The 14364-nt window shown below is 42.6% G+C and overlaps 1 protein-coding gene across 4 annotated transcripts in view; it reads right to left on the bottom strand.

The window, feature by feature from the left end:
* The window catches only part of GPR160 (G protein-coupled receptor 160), a 90689-nt gene extending 80991 nt beyond the window's left edge, over positions 1 to 9698 (bottom strand). For all 4 annotated transcript variants that reach the window (XR_014022959.1, XR_014022960.1, XR_014022961.1 and 1 more), the window contains exons 1-3: positions 9598 to 9698; positions 9409 to 9557; positions 8722 to 8835 (exon numbers count right to left, since the gene is read on the bottom strand). The gene's annotated coding sequence lies outside the window, so the exon portion shown is untranslated. The remainder of the gene's footprint in view (positions 1 to 8721; positions 8836 to 9408; positions 9558 to 9597) is intronic.
* Between the last annotated feature and the right edge of the window lie 4666 nt (positions 9699 to 14364).

The following is a 14364-nucleotide window of genomic DNA, read 5'->3' as shown; positions in this document are numbered from 1 at the left end:
GTATCTGTTCTGTGATTTTCTCACTGAGGGGAAAAACAGGCAAAGTTTCACTGTGTCAGTGTCAGGATTTCATAAAATTTTATTAGCTCTCCTTCCCTCTGGACATTCCTGTGAAACACACTTATCCCCAGTTCACACAAGAGGCACTATATGACCAGAGGACCCAGCCTTAAACCCCTGCTGGGTAGTGGCACTCCTGTGTACCTCCTCCTATTCCACACAGACACCAGTCTGCTATTCCACAGATGCCAGATCCACACATCTGCTTTCACAGTCAAAAGATTTTAATCTCCAACAACAGAGCCAAAGCCCTGGGTTCAAAGCCAAATGCTCAGGTCCAGTTGTCATCAATCCTAAAACTGTGCTGCACCCAACACCCTGTTAGCATTTGTAACACTTTCCTAAGGCAACAACATGTAGCCAGAGCCCACTCCAAAAACAGAGAGGTCAGGGCTGGAGGGCATTTCTTTCTTCTGGCATGGGGGTATGGAGTGTGTGTGTGTGTGGGGGGGGGAAACGCTGCTGCTGTGGTGGGTGTTTCCTCCAAATAAAATAAAGGAAACAGTCAACAATAACAACAGTGACCCCACTGTGAATCCTCATTCCCTGCCAGACACTGTAAGAAGCTCCTGATGTGACACTTAATCCTTACAGTCCCAGGAGGTAGGCATTATATCACCTCCATTTTACACAAGATGAAATGAGGTAGAGAGGTTAGAAAAAAAGGAGAAAAAAATAAAAAGGTCAAGGTCACAGGTAAAGAAAGATCAGAAATCAACCCCAGCAATTTAGCCAATCCATACTTAGGACTGTTTTGTCTCACCTCTATTTGCTTTGGCAAATAATCCACCAAGCCACTTTTCCTAGACAAGGGAGTATCATCTGAGGGAGCACAAACCCACACCCTTGGATCCCACATTTTCCTGAAAGGAGCCAATCAATTTTCTGGTCTGGCATTTACAAAATACTTCAGCCTTTTTGTTTATGTCTTTCAGCCAGAACAAGGTATTCCACTTGGCCCTCGTGTATTCTGTCTTTTCTACCACATTAGGGCACGTGTTTACCTAGAGTGGTAGTTTTGGTGACAAGGGCCTCAAAACAGCTCCTCACTTTTTCTTAAGACCACTCCACAGGTTTGTTTTTATGATATTTTCTTTTCCCATTTTTCTCCCAACCAATAGAAACTTCCACTGTGATGAAACTCTAGATATAAGTAGAGATAAGAATATCTGTCTCATGACTTTTAACCAAAAGTTTCAAGATAAGAAAATTAAGTCATGCTTAGGCATGGGGTGTACAAAGTCCTGGAAGCCCACACTGTGCAGGGGTATCTCAGTTCCTCAGTAGCGCAGGGCTTTCAGAAGGGCTATGCCTAAGCAGTATGTAGGAGCAGACTTGTCATCAGGAACATGGTGGGCAGAGAAGAGAGAGGGAGAGAGAGCACCTATCCTGGGAGACCATCAGAGTGGCTGGGATCCAGCAGAGCAGCTCCAAAAAGCCAAAGTACAACCTCAACATCCATTTGACTCTGAAAGTCAGGATGCTTAAAAAGGGAGAGTTTCTTGAGACTCCATTCCCATGGATACCTGAGAAACCCCCAAGGTTTAAAATACCTATTTTTCAACACACAAAGAGTTCATGATATGCGATTCTGAAGGCATTCATTTTTCCTACTGAGGCCTGCTCACATAGGGATTCCATTTTTGTTGTACGACAAGTATGGCTAATCTAAAGTTTTATGTAAATGAGAAAAGCAGAGTAGAGGAGGCCTTCAGAGATCTGGACTCCAGTCTCATGCTTCGGGGTCCTGGGTTGCTCTGCTGTGAAGGTGCTGAAGTTCCCTAGGAAGCAGGCCTGGCTCCTGAGCACCAGGAACTGGCAGGATTAAGGAATTGCAGTTTATTTGGCAAAACCAACAGAAACCATTTTTTGAGAACTTGTCCACAGAGGATCCAAGTTTCTGGCTTCTCTGGGCATGAATCCGAGAAAGCCATCAGGTGGCTTCTCCACGGGATCTCCCGCTGACCGAATACAACATCTCAGAGCCTGTGACAGGACCCCATATAGTGGATTTTCGCAGAATCCACCAGAGCTGCGAACACCTAGCAGAAATCAGTGCCCACAGTTTGAACATGAGTGTGACTCTCAAGTGGTGGAGCAGAAACACCAAATCAGCACCTCTGCAGAGCAGCAGAACTACAGACTACGCTCCACTCCCACGCAGGTCATTGGACTGCGCGTTCTAGCCACAGCACAAGCTCCCTCACCTCACCAGACACCCCAACGCGGGAAAATAGACAGACTCCATCTTAGAAAACCTTTCTTACCATATTTTGGTGGGCGTGGCTACCAGCACAGTTCTGTGACTGAACAGGTACCCAGTTTCCAACTCCCCTTCCCCGATCTGTGATAACTCAGTATAGTAACTATCAGCACAAAATCAGCTCTCAGTTGAACAGGAGCACAGTGCAGCCAGGGCGCTGCCCACCTGGTGATCGAGGGCAGAGGTCCCGAAGCTGAGACCTGATAAGCAAGAGAGAGGAGGGGCTAAAACCCAGGAGCAACTCAGAGAGACCAAGATTAGGGAAGCTCCAGGCAAGAGAGGGAGAGCTCTAGTCTTCTCTCACAGGTTACCTACACCACCCTGAGGGCAGAGACTCAAGCTTGGAATAGATAACTCCACCTACTGAAAGAGAAGAAAATGGAAGAGTATTTTTGTTGTTATTGTTTGTTTATTTATTTTGTTTTTGTTAGTTTTTTGTTTGTTTGTTTTCTTCTCTTCCATTTTATCCTCTTCCTTTCTCCTCTACCCTTCCTCCTTTGGTCCTCACAACCCTAACATATGTGAAACTGAGAACTCTGCATGAAATAGAACTTTAAGAACTGAGTCACCAGAATAATATAATATAGAGGAATTGCATAAGCCCCCCCTTTTTATTTTTCTGTTTTTTATCTTTCTTTCTTTCTTTCCCTTTTATTGTTCTTCCTCCCGCTCTTCCTCTTTCAACATCCTAATTTTTACTTCTTGTAATTTTCTAAATACATATATATGTTTGTTTTTATGTATTCTACTGACTTCCCACATACTTGTCTACCCTAAATTACCTCCTGTCTATTCCCTGCTACTACCCTCTTCATTAGAGTTCTCCTCCAAATTTCGTAAGTTATATTAACCCATACCCTCACATCTTTCCCCCTTAACATAACGTCACACACCCGACCCCCAGTTCTCTGTCCACCACCAGAAACTGTACACCTTTTATGAAACTACTGATTATATTTTAAATAATAATTGAATCCAACATTTCTAGACATTGAGAGTAACTATAAATGTCTTAATAACAATAATTTACTCATAGGTGATGTATTGTTGATATTGGGAAATGTCAACATTGTCCTTCCCCACAAAGGAGGGATCTTGGGACTATACAAGAGCACCACAAATCTATAGGGTAAAAACAATAACATACCAGTCCCACAGAGTAGGAAAGTAACGCAAAATAATAAAACAAATTAAAAACACAAATGAGAGCATCACTAGCAGAGTAGACAACTTAAAAGATAGGACATCAGACAACGAAGACAAAGTATATCATCTTGAGAAGAACGTAGATAGCACAGCGAAAATGATAAGAAAACAGGAGCAGAACATATAAGAACTATGGGATAGGATAAAAAGACCAAATTTGAGAGTTATTGGGATAGAGGAAGGCACAGAGGTCCAAACCAAAGGAATGAGCAATCTGTTCAATGGAATAATATCAGAAAACTTTCCAGACATGAAGAATGAAATGGAAATCCAAATCCAAGAAGCCTACAGGACGCCAAATGTGCAAAATCACAACAGATCCACACCAAGACACATTATAATGAAAATGCCCAACATACGAATAAGGAGAGAATTTTAAAAGCCACAAGAGAAAGGAATCAGATTAAAATCAGGGATAAAACAATTAGGAAAATGGCAGATTTTTCAACACAGACCCTGAAAGCTAGAAGACCCTGGAACAACATATTTCAAACTGAAAGATAATGGGTTCCAACCAAGAATCTTGTCTCCAGCAAAACTAAGCTTCAGATTTGAAGATGAAATAAAAACCTTCCACTATAAACAAAAGTTAAAAGAATTTACAGCTAGAAAACTGGCACTACAAAACATCCTTGGCAAAATATTTCATGAAGAGGAAATGAAAAACAACAATGAAAACCAGCAGAGGAAGGTGGTACAATAAAAGAAATACTAATCAAAGAGGAAAACCAAGTCAAGTTAAATAACAAAAATAAACAAATATGGCTGAAAATACAAACCATGTCTCAATAGTAACCCTAAATGTTAATGGCTTTAACTCACCAATCAAGACATAGGCTAGCAGATTGGATTAAAAAAAAGATCCAACAATATGCTGCCTACAGAAGACTCATTTCATAGGAAAAGACATACACAGATTGAACGTGAAAGGTTGGGAAAAATTCAACTCACATGGAGTGCGGAAGCAAGTAGGAGTCTCCACACTCATATCAAATAGACTTCAAGCCAAAGTTAATCAAAAGGGATAAAGATGGACATTAAATACTGCTCAAGGGAACCATACACCAACAAGACATAACAATCATAAATATATATGCCCCAAACAATGGTGCAGCTATGTTCATCAAACAAACTCTTCTCAAGTTCAAGAGTCAAACTGACCAAAACAAATAATCTTGGCTGACTTTAACACACCTCTCCCATCACTGGACAAATCTTCCAAACAAATGTTGAATAAAGAAACTATAGAGCTCAATAACACAATTAATAACTTAGACTTAACTGACATGTATAGAATATATTAACCAGCATCAAGTGGTTATGCTTTCTTCTTAGCAGCACATGGATCCTTCTCAAAAACAGATCATATACTATGCCACAGGGCAACTCTTAGCAAATACTAAGGAGTAGAGATACTACCATGCATTTTATCAGATCATAATGCAATGAAATTGGGAATCAATGACAAAATAAAGAATAAAAAATTCTGCATCACATGGAGACTGAACAATATGCTACTGAATGAACAATGGGTTACAGAAGACATCAAGGAGGAGATTAAAAAATTCTTAGAGGTAACTGAGAACACAGATACAACATAATAAAATCTCTGGGACGCTACGAAAGCAGTACTACTTCATTGCATGGAGTTCATTCCTTAAAAGAAGAAAAGAGTCAACAAATAAATGACCTCACACTACATCTCAAAGCCCTAGAAAAAGAAGAACAAATCAGCAGCAAAAGCAGAAGGCAAGAAATAATTAAAATCAGAGCTGAAATCAATGAAATTGAAACAAAAGAAACAACTGAAAAAATTGACAAAACTAAAAGTTGATTCTTTGAAAACATAAATAAAATTGAAAGACCCTTAGCCATGCTAAGGAAGAGAAGGAGAGAGAGAACTCAAATTACCAGCATACATGATGAAAAAGGCAATATCACAACAGATACTACAGAAATACAGAAGATAATTAGAAATTATTTTGAAACCTTATACTCTAATAAAATAGAAGACAGTGAAGGCATTGATAAATTCCTTAAGTTATATGATCTTCCCAGATAGAGTCAGGAAGATATACACAACTTAAACAGACCAATATCAATGAGGAAACAGAATAAACCATCAAAAGACTACCAACCAAGAAAAGCCCAGGACCAGATGGATTCACAGCCAAGTTCTACAAGACCTTTAAAGAATAACTAATACCAATACTCTTCAATTTATTTCAGAAAATAGAAAAAGAGGGAGTACTTCCAAACTCATTCTGTGAGGACAATATCACCCTGATTCCAAAACCAGACAAAGACACTTCAAAGAAAGAAAACTTCAGACCAATATCTCTAATGAACATAGATGCAAAAATCTTCAATAAAATTCTGGCAAATCGAATACAAAAGCATATCAAAAAGATTGTGGGGGCTGGGGATGTGGCTCAAGCGGTAGCGCGCTCGCCTGCCATGCGTGCGGCCCGGGTTCGATCCTCAGCACCACATACCAACAAAGATGTTGTGTCCGCCGAGAACTAAAAAAAAATAAAAATATTAAAAATTCTCTCTCTCACTCTCTCTCCTCTCTCACTCTCTCTTAAAAAAAAAAAAGATTGTGCACCATGATCAAGTGGGATTCATCCCAGGGATGCAAGGTTGATTCAACATACTGAAATCAATAAATGTAATTCATCACATCAATAGACTTAAAGATATGAATCACATGATCATCTCAATAGACGCAGAAAAAGCATTTGACAAAATACAGCACCCCTTTATGTTCAAAACACTAGAAAAACTAGGGATAACAGGAACATATCTCAACATTGTAAAGGCTATCGATGCTAAGCCTCAGGCCAACATCATTCTAAATATGTTAGAGTCTCACTAAGTTGCTTAGGCCCTGACTAAGTTGCTGAGACTGGCCTTGAACCTGTCTCAGCCCCCAGAACTGCTAGGATTACTGGCACATGACACCATGCCTAGCCCTGAATTGAATCTTAAAACATCTCTACATCTTCTTTTAGACTACTCAATCTATATGTGTCAGGTCTAGACTTGAGGAGATTCATCTAACATTTTGACTTTTAATTGTCATGTATGTCATTTACTTGACTTGTTTTCTTTTTAAATCAAAGAGGCATTAAGTTCAGTTGCACTGAAGCTACTAAAAAATGTGGGTTTATCTTTCAGAAATACGCCTCCCCTTTTTCCCTCCACTGCATTTCAATAGCTCCCTCTTAGAACCAACTGTTTACAAATTACTGATCAACATGACAGAATGAGCAGAAATTATAAGACAAATCCTGAGAAAAAATAAGTTAGATACTATTCTCTCTCAAAGCAGGGTTCTCTAAAAGAATGATGGAACACCATGCAGAATTTTAAGTAGTCAGTTCTTTGCTAAATATTTACATGTCATGATTCCTAATACAAACTCATAAAGATATGAAAAAAATCAGCACAGAAAATACAAAAATCTCTTTCAAGTTATAAGCAGATCTCTTCTCATCTTTTTTTTTTTTTTAATAAAAATCTTTTAACCTATATGATGGTTCCAAAAGTGTACGCATGTGTGTTCACTACTTTAGCCTGGCCTTTTTGTTCGTTTTTGGTGCTAGGGATGGAACCCAGGGCCTTGTGCATGCTAGGACTGTGCTCTACCACAAAGCTACATCCTCATACCCTGGCCTCTGCTTTTTGATGAGTGTAATTTGAAAGGGATTTGGGCAACTGGCAAAAACTGCTAACACATTTTATACAACCCGCCTGACTGGAGGCAACTCAACCCCCAGGCATGCTGATACCCTTTGTGCAGAAAAAGCTGACCCAGCATCCACCTGCATCAACTCATCCATTCAGCTTTGACATTCTCAGCAAACACCCTGTGCCTTTAGAGCAAAATAAATCCATACCCCCAAGAGAGAGAAAAGGAAGGCTTGTGATGACAACCAATTTACAAAGAATAAGGAAGTGTGGAAGGCTTTGAATCTAAAAGGACCTGTAGTACTAAACCTAAACCTATCTTCTGCCAAAAAAATAAATAAAATAAAAAGCAAGCAACCAAAAAAAAAAAAAAAAAAAACACCTCCACAGGTAATAGTGTTGTTACTTTTAAAGGAAAATGCTCAACATATTTTCATACCCATCACCCAGCTTCAACAATTAACAACTCATAACCAACTCCTCTCATTCCCCCCATCTCTGTTAAGCTCCCCCAAAATTGGATTATTTTAAGGCATATCCCCAAGCCACATTTCAACTTCACTCAGTAACTAAAAGTTAAAGATTTTTTAAAGCCATAATTATGATGCCAATAATAAAACTAAAACCCATCAAATAACAAGTACAAATTTCTTCCACATCTCAATGTTTTAAAAGGTTCTTTCATCTAGTTATGGACCAGGCTACATGGGCAATGACCAGACAGACTCCATTTTACTCTGAGACTCCATGTCATGTAAGGAATGCTTCTCCCATTGGAACACCCCGCCTCTGTACCTATCAATAGTTGCTTAGCATAACATGTTTGCCATCACAAAATGGCAATTCTTATACAATATAAAATTGTTCCCTTTTTGCATCCCATTTTTGTTGGACTATGTACCCTGTCAGAGATTGACTGTCCAGGTGTTAGTAACCATTCTTCAACTAGGGTCTTTTTGACCCACTTCCCTTCTGCTTAGGATCTCATAACGTTTGTTTATGGTTTTGAATGATATCAGCAGCCACTTATGATTAATGTGGTTTTGGACTATAAAGGTGTACTCAAACTCCAGGAGGGAATAGAAGGGTGTAGACTTGCAGCCTGCCTCTTGGCCCACAGCCTAGTGAGTAAAGGTTCCCTCTCCTGCTTTAAGATGGACTGGGTGATTTATTACAATCTCACCATAACAATTTAATAAGGATACAATAAAGGCTCAGAAGATTTAACGCTGTGTTATGTCTCTCAAATCGTTTTCAAATCACAGGTACCCCACAGGAGCCAGGTGATTCCCAATAACTCTAATAACTCTATTTCCAGGATACCACATAGAAACGCTGATCATACATATGAAAATTTGTCTCTAAATTTATAAACAAAGCACCCAAGAACCCATTTCCCCTGAAGAAACGGAACAATATCGACAGCCACCATTTACATTGCACCTCTTTGCAATGGTGCGAGTTATCTCTGGGAGTTGAGCAACACCCAACCGCGTTACCCGAGCGTTTGCACAGTGGGGAACGAAGAAAGCGTGTTTCCTTCCTCTGAGACCAGATGGGCGCAGTCGCCTCCCGAATGCGGGACCCTGCTTGCTGCCACCTCCCGAGACCACCTGCGCAGGTGAGAAAAAGTTGCTTCAGCCGCCGGGTTCCCAAAGACCGGCCCAGGTTATCTAGAAGGCATTGGGCTAGTGAGGCTGGTCATCAAGGAACCAGCCAAGGCGCTCTGTCCTCGGAGACCGGCCAGCACTGCAAAGCCCAGAGGCTTAATCCCCGCGCCCGGCTTGCGCGCGGACGCCGGCCGCAACGCCCCGCTCTGCAGCCGGCACGCAAAGTCGGCCGGAGCGAACGTCCGCGCCTGTGTACCGGCCCGCAATCACCTGAGAGTGCCCGGGAGGAGGCAGAAGTCACAACCCCGCGTTCCTCTGCCCTCACCTGTTTTTTAACGTTCAAAAGCCACTTCCCTGACTTCCCTCAAACTCACCACAGACCCGTCGCGTCCCACCCCGAGCCCGGAAGGCTCACGGGTCGGTGGCGTACTCCCGAGTCCCTCAAGTAGCAGAGAAATCTCAGCCCTCCAAATCCTGTAAGGGAAATCCCTCTCCTCCCGACGCCGGGGAAGCAGCGCAGCACAGGGGCAGGGGACCCGCCGGGACCTCGGGACGCCTCCCCGCCCCCGCACTCACCCGCGGCTGGCAGCTAGAGGTCGGAGTTCGGCTCACAGACTCCCAGACCACAAGCGGCGAGGTCGCAGCCCAGGCACCTGCCGCGCCTGGCCCCAGGTGACTGAGGCAGGGGCGGGGCCCGCGTGCCCGCCCGCCCACTCCGCCCCCGCCTTGAGCACTCCGCCCCCGCCTTGAGCACTCCGCCCCCGCCTTGAGCACTCCGGGGAGGGGAGGGGAGGGCAGGGAGCACGGCCCTCAGATCCCACCGCGCCCATCTGGCTTCAGACCCGGAAGAACCGGCGTCCGCACCCCGTCTAGGCTCTGGAGAGACAAGCCGGATTTGCGGAGTGGAGGGGGGCGCCCCCTGCCGGTGGGGTGGCGAAAGGTGCCGGAGGCTGAGGCTGGCGGAGAGACATCCCTCAGTGTGCGGGATGCGGAGGCTGCTGGGAGCTTATCAAGAAGTCCTTTCCTTGGGGATGGGGTTTTGGCTCAGGGGTACAGCGCTTGCCTAGCAGGCGTGAGGCACTGGATTTGATCCTTAGCACCACATAAAAATAAATAAGTAAAATAAGAAAATAAGAGGTATTGTGTTCATCTACAACTAAAAAAAACAAAACAAAACAAAAAAACCCTTCCTGGCACTAGGCGTTGAAGCCCCAGCTTAAAGAGTACCCCAGGTCCCCGGCAGGCAGCATGGGCAGGGCAACTCTCCATCACAAACTCTCAGTTAGCTAACAGTCACAAATTTACACTTTTGGCAGTGGTCTCCAGATGGAGCTTACACACAGGTGACAGAACCCAAGACTTTCATGCCACTAAAACAACTGTCAGTGATATTGTTAGGTGCAGGACAAGGTGAACAAACGTTAGCTGCAGGATAACCCAGCACTCAACCCCCCTGTGTCTGGTTCTTTATCACCTGTTTGCCTCAAGTCTGAACACTCAAGCCCACTCAAGGCTGAACACTGGACCCCCACCGGTCTGGTGCAACAGAAACCCACGAAACAGAAATGAGGAAAAACACTCCATTCACAATATCCTCAAAAAAAAAAAATAAATAAAATACTTGGGAATCAACCTAACAAAAGAGGTGACAGACCTATATAATGAAAACTACAGAACCCTAAAGAGAGAAATAGAAGAAGATCATAGAAGATGGAAAAATATACCCTGTTCATGGATAGGCAGAACTAACATCATCAAAATGGCGATATTACCAAAAGTTCTCTATAGGTTTAATGCAATGCCAATCAAAATCCCAATGGCATTTCTTGTAGAAATAGATAAAGCAATCATGAAATTCATATGTAAAAATAAAAGACCCAGAATAGCAAAAGCAATTCGAAGCAGGAAGTGTGAATCAGGCGGTATAGCGATACCAGATTTCAAACTATATTACAGAGCAATAGTAACAAAAACAGCATGGTACTGGTACCAAAACAGGCAGGTGGACCAATGGTACAGAACAGAGGACACAGAGACTAATCCACAAAGCTACAACTATCTTATATTTGATAAAGGAGCTAAAAGCATGCAATGGAGGAAGGATAGCATCTTCAACAAATAGTGTTGGGAAAACTGGAAATCCATATGCAACAAAATGAAACTGAATCCCCTCCTCTCACCATGCACAAAAGTTAACTCAAAGTGGATCAAGGAGCTAGATATCAAATCAGAGACTCTGCGTCTGATAGAAGAAAAAGTTGGCTCCGATCTACATACTGTCGGGTTGGGCTCCAAATTCCTTAATAGGACACCCATAGCACAAGAGTTAATAACAAGAATCAACAAATGGGACTTTCTTAAACTGAAAAGTTTTTTCTCAGCAAAAGAAACAATAAGAGAGGTAGATAGGGAGCCTACATCCTGGGAACAAATCTTTACTCCTCACACTTCAGATAGAGCCCTAATATCCAGAGTATACAAAGAACTCAAAAAATTAGAGAATAAGATAATAACCCAATCAACAAATGGGCCAAGAACCTGAACAGACACTTCTCAGAGGAGGACATACTATCAATCAACAAGTACATGAAAAAATGCTCACCATCTCTAGCAGTCAGGGAAATGCAAATCAAAACCACCCTAAGATACCATCTCATTCCAGTAAGATTGGCAGGCATTATGAAGTCAAACAACAACAAGTGCTGGTGAGGATGTGGGGAAAAGGGTACTCTTGTACATTGCTGGTGGGACTGCAAACTGGTGCGGCCAATTTGGAAAGCAGTATGGAGATTCCTGGGAAAGCTGGGAATGGAACCACCATTTGACCCAGCTATTGCCCTTCTCGGACTATTCCCTGAAGACCTTAAAAGAGCGTACTACAGGGATACTGCCACATCGATGTTCATAGCAGCACAATTCACAATTGCTAGACTGTGGAACCAACCCAGATGCCCTTCAATAGATGAATGGATAAAAATAAATGTGGCATTTATACACCATGGAGTATTACGCAGCACTAAAAAATGACAAAATCATCGAATTCGCAGGGAAATGGATGGCACTAGAGAAGATTATGCTTAGTGAAGCTAGCCAATCCCTAAAAAAAATACCAAATGTCTTCTTTGATATAATGAGAGCAACTAAGAACAGAGCAGGGAGGAAGAGCAGGAAAAAAAAAGATTAACATTAAACAGAGACACGAGGTGGGAGGGAAAGGGAGAGAAAAGGGAAATTGCATGGGAATGGAGGGAGACCCTCATTGTTATACAAAATTACATATAAGAGGTTGTGAGGGGAATGGGATAATAAATAAGGAGGGAAATGAATTACAGTAGATGGGGTAGAGAGAGAAGATGGGAGGGGAGGGGAGGGGGGATAGTAGAGGATAGGAAAGGTAGCAGAATACAACAGTTACTAATATGGCATTATGTAAAAATGTGGATGTGTAACCGATGTGATTCTGCAATCTGTATTTGGGGTAAAAATGGGAGTTCATAACCCACTTGAATCTAATGTATGAAATATGATATGTCAAGAGCTTTGTAATGTTTTGAACAACCAATAAAAAATAAAAATAAAAAAATAAAAGAAACCCACATCTGACCCCTGCCCCATCTGCCTGAAGGCAGAAGATTTCAGCCTTAGCAACTACTGTGTGATCCAATCATTGAACATCAACAAGACAGCTTGCAGACCCAGAGACCCCATTAGATTTTTGGCTATAAAAACTCCCTCTTGCCGGGGCCCCCTCTCTTGCTCTCTGTCTTCCTCTCTTGCTTTCGCTCTCTCTCCCTTGCTCTCTTTCTTCTCTCGCTCTCTCTCTCTTTCTTTCTTGCTCTCTTTTTCTCTTCTTTTGCACTGCTGCAATAAAGCAGTGGTCGCTCAGAGTGTTGTGGTCACTTTCCTTTCAGATATACTATGAATTCTTATTTTTAAATTAAATAGCTGCAAATAACACACGTTACATTGCTTTTTGTGTGTCTACAGTGCTGATTTGCTGTAGACAGCATCTATGACTTGTCATTTGAAAGTATAAAATATGGCACATATAAAATATGATACAGTTGAAATATATAAAATATGGCACAGTTTCCTCCTGCTGCTGCTCATCTTCAAACAGAGCCTTAAATGAGGAGCCTGGATATCTCAACCCTGGAAAGAGCCTGGACTGGCCTTGTCAGGAACTCAGTAATGGCCCCAGGGAGCAGTAAGAACCCTGACAGAAAGAAGTATGGACTGCTAGGGGCACTAAGGAGGGGGAGGGGCTTCACTCATCTGAAGAGGTCAGAAAGGATATCCTAGAGAAGGGGTGAGATCCTCTGAATCAAGAAGGACTATAGGATTCACCAGAATTTGAGGTATTTCTGCCCAGAATCCACCGGGGGGAAGTAAAGAGGCAGAGAGCCACAGAGTGTGTGTTCTCATAAAGGAATAGCAAGGGCTGTCAGTACTAATGACAGGGAGAGAATAGGAGCTGAATTAGTGGTGGGTGTGGGGGTCAGATCATACTCCTAACACATAACAGCCGCCATCTGTGGAATGTATACTATAAAACAGGAGCTGGATGTACATCACTCCAAACTTCAAGATAGGATTATTATTTGCCTTTACAGGAGGGGAAAATGAAGTCCAGGAGGAGAAGTGCCTTACTAGTGACAGGACCTGGTCAGGGTGACTCTGAGGAGCTAGACTGAATTTACAATGTCTTTCTCCAGGAGGATTCAGGAGGCTGTATTTGTCTTCAAATGCTCCCAGCATCCTCAACTATTTCCAAGTGCCCTCTGCTTTCCCTCCATTCCCAAAGCCTGTGTCAACAACTGCCCTCAGACTTCTCCAGTCTAGGAAGGGTGTGCACTTGAGCATATCTATGCATACCAGGTACCTCCCGAGGGGAACTCCATGGAAGGGGCTGGGTTGAGGGATTGTGGCAAAGACCATTCATTGCTTCCCACTTGTCTCGAGTGGGCAAATTGCAACATATGCAATTGAGGGGAGAAATAAAGAATGTACACGCGCTTCTGCCCCTTTCAATGCTATATTCACTCAAATTACTCAATACAGTTTCACTCTATAGATTCTTAATCAAGAAAACGACAATCCTCAATGCTAGGCACTGCAGTAGACATAATCAATTCACAGCAAACAATTCTAGATTAATTCTAAGCACTGCAAAACACACTTAATCATAACAGGCTAATGACAGACATTTCCTCTGCATGCTAAATTCAAAAATCTTAATCCTTAGGCTTTATATCCAGCAGTTGCACACTCACTTAGACTGCAGTGACCAGGTCAGGAACCAAGGCAGGCTTTTCCTGGAGTGGAGTGGATGACAGGTTGAGGAAGGGTCATAGGGAGAAGTTGTGGCTCTTACCAAGGTCCAGGCGAGGCGATAGAGTTTGAGAGCGGTGAGGATCATGTAGAGGCTCAGGAAACGATGACAAGTGATGGGATGTCAGGTCCTCTCAGGCTCTCCAGCTCAAGTACATCCTTGTTTTGGCTGGCTGAATCCCTGTTCATTAGCTCTATTAT

The sequence above is a fragment of the Spermophilus citellus genome (assembly GCF_964194105.1).
Source record: "Spermophilus citellus genome assembly, chromosome: 7".
Classification (NCBI taxonomy): Eukaryota; Metazoa; Chordata; class Mammalia; order Rodentia; family Sciuridae; genus Spermophilus; species Spermophilus citellus.
The sequence above is the reverse complement of the archived record's forward strand: the minus strand, read 5'-3'. Positions and strand labels throughout refer to the sequence as shown.